This window comes from Belonocnema kinseyi, chromosome 2 (genome assembly GCF_010883055.1).
Source record: "Belonocnema kinseyi isolate 2016_QV_RU_SX_M_011 chromosome 2, B_treatae_v1, whole genome shotgun sequence".
NCBI lineage: Eukaryota > Metazoa > Arthropoda > Insecta > Hymenoptera > Cynipidae > Belonocnema > Belonocnema kinseyi.
Genome location: NC_046658.1, coordinates 23,028,321 through 23,034,320, shown reverse-complemented (window position 1 = coordinate 23,034,320; position 6,000 = coordinate 23,028,321). Strand labels below are relative to the sequence as shown.

Here is a 6,000-nt window from a genome sequence, read left to right as displayed (position 1 = left end):
TTAATTAATTTTGACAGATATTTGGACCGGGAAATGACCGGGAATTTATTTCGTCAATTAAAATGGCTACCCTGTAAATCACTCGATATCGAAAAAATAGCAATATTAATCACTAGCCAAGAACCCACATGCATCTCGGTAAAAATAATCTGCTTATATTGACTTAGACGTCGAGGATGAATTAAATTCTGATTATCTTCCAGTGATTATTTTATTATTATTATGAAATATTAACTCTATCGAATGTAAGCTTTCCTAACTACAAAAAAAGCAAACTGGATTAAACATTAGCAGCATATTCATGAATATATAGTATTGAGTAGAAATATTTCTTCCAAAGAGGAAATAAATGCAGCTGTGGGCTACCTCGTCGGTTTAACCCAGTAAACTTTGAATAAATCAATACCTTATAATCAAAATAAATCTAATATTAAATACTCACCTAATAAAATTAAAGAGTTATATAATTCAAAGCTTGATCAAAGAATAGTTTGACAGAAAACTACGACTAAGGAAATTAAGACCAAAAAATAAGCTTGCTAAAACTATTAATGGAAAGACATAAAAATAATGAACAACAGTCTAACAAATTGGCAAATTTAGAAATTAATAATAATTTTCTTTGAAAAATGACAAAGTGTTGTCTATATTTAAGTAGCATATATTTAATGGAACTAGTTCATGGCCTAGTAATTAGTAATGAAGATAGAATCGAGCAAAAACTAAATATTTTTACAGAGTCTATAGCTTAACCGAATATATGTAAGAAGATGAGACCTACGAGGTCATTTATAAATCCTATAACAAAACCAAGGAATCTATTGTAAATATTGACCACATTAAACAAAATACTCGAAACTACCATATTAACTAGAATAAAGAAACTTGAATTTAAACATAATATTTTGATACCTGATAAATTTGGGTATGTTTGAGGAAAGATACAGTCTGGCATGATGGAATTATTTAAAAATTGTCATACTTAAATTTTCCAAGTTACAATATGCAAACAATTTCAGATACAGTAGATTCAAAACTGTCTTTCCTTTCTTCGACCGTTATAAGTATTTGTTATGAACGGAAAATATACAATCGGTGAATAACCACCTAATGCTTTTCCCCTACGCGCCAAATAGCGAAATTTATGCTCTTCGTATTAATAAGGTAATAAGCACGTCCTCTTCCCTATTACCTTTCAGGGATGTCGATCGTTTTGCTGCTTCTTTGTCGTTTTGATTTTTAGTTGGAAAGGATAGTGATTGGACAACAAAAAGGAGTTACCCTTATATCACCTTTTATTTTTAGCTTCACATAATAATAAAGAAAGAATACAGAAGACTAGGCTCGAAACTCTTCCATATAATAGGGAACGAGGAACAGCCAGTGATTTGATACAATGGTAGTCACCCCAGACTTTGGAGAAACAGAGAGTATATGATCAGAAAATAATTTAAATCAATGAATTTGATTTAAATTCGAAGCCTCTATTTTCTTTGCGTTAATTAATTTTTGTCTCACGACAGAACCGAGAGACGGGCAAAGAAAACGCGAGAAAAGAAAGACCGCGACCTGAACTGTATTACAGGAACAGTTAAACTGCCGGGCGACCTACTGGCTTCTGCGACAATTAGATAATGTGCAATCGAAGGTGCAGGGAGCTTGGTTTTAATGGGTAGGGAGGAACTACTTTAATTGACCGTGCGGCATCTCCCTGCCGTGCACCGTCGTTCGTCCTCCACAACTACTAGGATTGTGGTTTCGCATAAGGTGTTACTCCGCCGCTAATCCCAGGCGCGAGTATGCACCTTGCTATGTATGTACCTTGCTTCTTACCGCTACCAGACGACAGGAAATGCTGAGTTTGCACTCTATGTTTCTCTTTTTATCCTCCTGAGTGGATAGTGCTAACTAATTAGAAGAAAGTAATCTTGGTTGTAACAACCCATCTTGCCTTTTTATGACCGCCGTCCCTTGACGGCTGCAGTGATAATTGTAAAACCCGGTAAAATGTTGATGATAGAGTCCTTTTTCTTATTTTATACATATTTTCCCGATATTGATTTTGTTACGGCACTGGTTTGTCTAAAGCCCCTTTTTCTTTTCACCGCCTAACCCCCTTTTTCACTTATTGTCACACTCCACTTCACTTTCAAGACCCTCTATATCCTGCGGAGGGACTTTACGCATTGTAGGCCGTGCTGGTTTAGGCTCCTGCCTCAAACTTATGACTTCTTCCGCCTCCCTGGTCGGCTGGTTTAGCCGAGGTGCCGACTCTGACGTGTGCTCCTTGGCTTTCTTATCCCTGCTCTTCGTGCCTCCAGACATGGAACGCGAGTTGTTAGGGATACTCTAGATGGCTGAGTTCTGCTCCGTCTTATCCCTTCTCTGAAAATTTGGTTGGTCTCTGCGACAAGCATAGCACAACGACGATATTGGTCTCCTAGCTCTATATGGTGTCGACTTTTCTCTAGCTCTAACAACTTGTCTTCAAGTTCTGCGAGCGTTTCATCAGTGTCCGTCCTTTGCCATGGTTTGGAACTACTTTCTGTTGTGACGGGCAAAACTTTGACATTCTTCGGATTTCGGGCAAGGATGGGGGATACTTCGACCAGATCTAACGCCAGTGGTGTCTCATGCACGTATTCTTGCATGTTTTCCTTAAGTGTAATTGCTGGTAATACTGTGTTCTCGGTTCATAATCAACACCCAAAGGCTATTTGAATCAGACCTACTCTACTTATTCGATGCTCTTGGGTAGGTTTCCCGTTGCAAGTAAGGCGGGCTGTTTCAGGGAAACTGAGTCAATACAACCAGCCTCCGAGTGTGCCTATTGGAATCCAGTACGGCTGTTGGTCGTAGGTGATTCTAATGTCACAGCTCCTCAGAGCTTCTATTGAGGGATGTCGTAATAATTCAATCTCGCAACTCTGGACCAGAACAACGTCGTAGATGGACTATGTTGAGTGACATATGAGACGGTCGCGTACCCGGTGACATGCTTTTTCTTCGATGCCTACTGGTTGGCAGTTTAACGGCACGTGAGCCTATGTTCTTTTAGCTCTTGTATAGCGCCAACTAATTCGTTGCGTAGAATTTCGGTGGTGGCCATTGTTGTTCTTAATCTGGTGTATGAAAATGACTTCTCACAGTCAGTGCTTAGAGTGAGCCTACAGTGAGACTCAGTCCGCTCTAAACGTTCTCGGTAGTTGTGGAGGGTATTCTGCAGTCCCTCTGCCTCCTAATTGAGATATTTTTTCCACCGTAAATTCGGATATAACTAGCTTCTTGTTGAATTCAAAGGGTGTCTGGGATTGATTGTGCCATAAACATCGCGGCATTGTCAGCATTGCCTACTGGGTTCGGCCGAAGAGCGTTCGTGCTATGTTGAAATCTAATGTAGGCGCGCGAATTATACATTTCCGCCACCGTAGAAGCATTCAGATTTATCCTGGCAGGTTCCGGGTCCGCCATTTCTGGGCCTCTAAAGTTTTGCGTATTCGCCATATTATCGGAGTGAACTGGAGGTTTTTATGAGCCTGGGTTTGACTCTCTCTACGGCATGGTTTTCCTCTGTCCCATTACTTCCGTTACTCATCCTGGACGTAACCTATATGTGGGCGCATGCTCGGTAGTTCGATAAGTTTTTAAAAACCCAGAACGCGTTGAGCAACTTGGCCCAGTATTCCGCTTGCCTTAGGATGTCCCAAGGGTGCGAGGGAAGAGGTGCAAGGGACCGATACAATAACTGATTGCTGCCCCAAATTACTACTCTAACGTTATCGTCTGTACTTCGGTTTCGTCTGCTTCTAGCGGAGTGGTTATTGTTTCCGAATCCGAATCTTCCCGCACGTTGATCGACGTCACGTTAATAACCCTAATTTCTTGATTTCGCACCGCCCTCCTTTGCTCTAAAGCCTCTTCTAAAGGTAGATCTATTATAATAACTTCGTTATCGCCAGGACCTTCCCAAACTTTTCGGTTTGGCTCTACAGGAATTCGCGCAGTAGGTTCAACTGCGTGAATCGGGATCGATTTTTTTAAAGGCTTCACTAAGTTATTGATAAAAGTTAATTCGATAATTTAAATTAAATCGATAATTATTGATGATCGTAGCCTTAGATCGATTGACATTATTGGCTCGCCTTCCTTTCTTCGTGTGCTCTATTGTCTTCTTTTACTGTTTTGAGAGAAGTTTCGCCGCTTCGGCTCTGTTGAGTGCAGCCTTGAAGAGGTCTGAAAATTCCGCAACGAAACCTATTGTCCCCAGGACATTTGTCTCGCTTTGTGAGGGGCGCTGGTCGATGGAACTGGATTCGGCCGGTTCCTCTTGAATGACTGCAGAGATGATATTTGCTTGCGCTATCGCCTGCTCTAATCTTTCCCGCACTTGTTTACCTGCTCGGCGTATATTCCTACGTGGTGCGCCACTGGGGACAAAAGAATCTGACATGAACTTAAAACTAAATAAAATTTTTTTTCTTAAAAGTGTTTAGTCTTCCAATTACTCCGCCTGATAGCGGCCAAAAAATTCAAAAGAAAATAAACAAACACAGGCGAAATCAAATTAATCCAAGAACCGTTCTTAGCCGCAGGTTTTAATTCAATTCACTTTATAATATATCTGTTTCTCCAGTCCGTCCTGCCTCAGGTTTCGTGTCAGACTTTTGTAGTTTACGGATTTTCGATTGCTCCGCCGATGGAGGCCAAGCTATCTAAGGAAATAAACAATGACTAAATTGAATTAATCCGAAGGCCGTTTTTAGGCGCAGCTTTTAATTCAATTGACAATTGACAGTCTGCGTTTGTGTCTGTTTGGGTGATCGTAACAAGCGATTCTGATCTGCGGGCAATAGTGCGTTCGATTCTCTCGCGAACCTATCGCCCTGCGCGACTCTTGCGCATGCGTTTAAACGCATGCGCAAACGTTTGTCAAAAAATAATAAATGGATAAACCTTTGGCTCTAACGCAAATAAACCTTCCGCACGATTCTGCGAAGACTTCATTGAGACATAAGAAGAATAGAAGGTAGATAACAGGATCCGACTCTGCCGATAAAAAGGCGTTTGGAACGGCCCAAAATAAAGGAATTTGTATTTAATAACTTCTCAATCCTTTTCTTTCAAAAAAATAAAATAAATGAAACGATAGGATGCGCAACAACAGTGAGGACATATCCCACCACTGCACCAGCTTTTGTTACGAACGGAAAATATACAATCGGCGAATAATCCCCAAATGCTTTTCCCTCAGCACCAAGTAGCGAAATTTATGCTCTTCGTATTAATAAGGTAATGAGCATGTCCTCTTACCTATTACCTTTCAGGGAAGTCTATCGTTCTGCTGCTCCTTTGTCGTTTTGATTTTTAGTTAGAAAGAATAGTGATTGGACAACCAAAAGGAGTTACCCTTATATCACCTTTTATTTTTATATTCACATAATAATAACAAAAGAAAACAGAAAACTAGGCTCAAACATCTGCCAAATAATAGGGCAAGAGGAACAGTCAGAATGATAAGAAAATAATTTAAATCAATTAATTTGATTTAAATTCGAAGCCTCTCTTTTCTTTGCGTTAAGTGATTTTTGTCTCCCGATAGAACCGAGAGACGAGCAAAGAACAGGCGACAAAAGAAACACCGCGACCTGAACTGTATTACAGGAACAGTTAAACTGCCCGGCGACCTACTTGCCTCTGCGACAATTAGATAATGTGCAACCGAAGGTGCAGGGCGCTTGGTTTTAATATGTGGGGAGGAACTACTTTACTTGACCGTGCGGCATCTCCCTGCGTGCACGGTCGTTCGTCCTCAGGTCCTGCTAGGATTTCAGTTTCGTATAAGGTGCTACTCCACCGCTAATCACAGGCGCGTGTATACAGCTCTAAGTACGAAACCGCTGACCAGGCATTGCATCAAATCCCAAGTCCGCCGTCCACCTTGCTTCTTATCGCTGCCAGACAACAGGAAATGCTGAGCTTGCACTCTCCCTCTGTTTTTTC

The 6,000-nt window shown here is 40.8% G+C and overlaps 1 long non-coding RNA gene across 1 annotated transcript in view; it reads right to left on the bottom strand.

Moving 5' to 3' along the window:
• Positions 1-1,326: 1,326 nt before the first annotated feature.
• Positions 1,327-6,000, bottom strand: part of LOC117167136 — a 92,762-nt gene continuing 88,088 nt past the window's right edge. The window contains exon 4 of the long non-coding RNA XR_004466359.1: positions 1,327-4,427. This is a non-coding gene — a long non-coding RNA (uncharacterized LOC117167136). The remainder of the gene's footprint in view (positions 4,428-6,000) is intronic.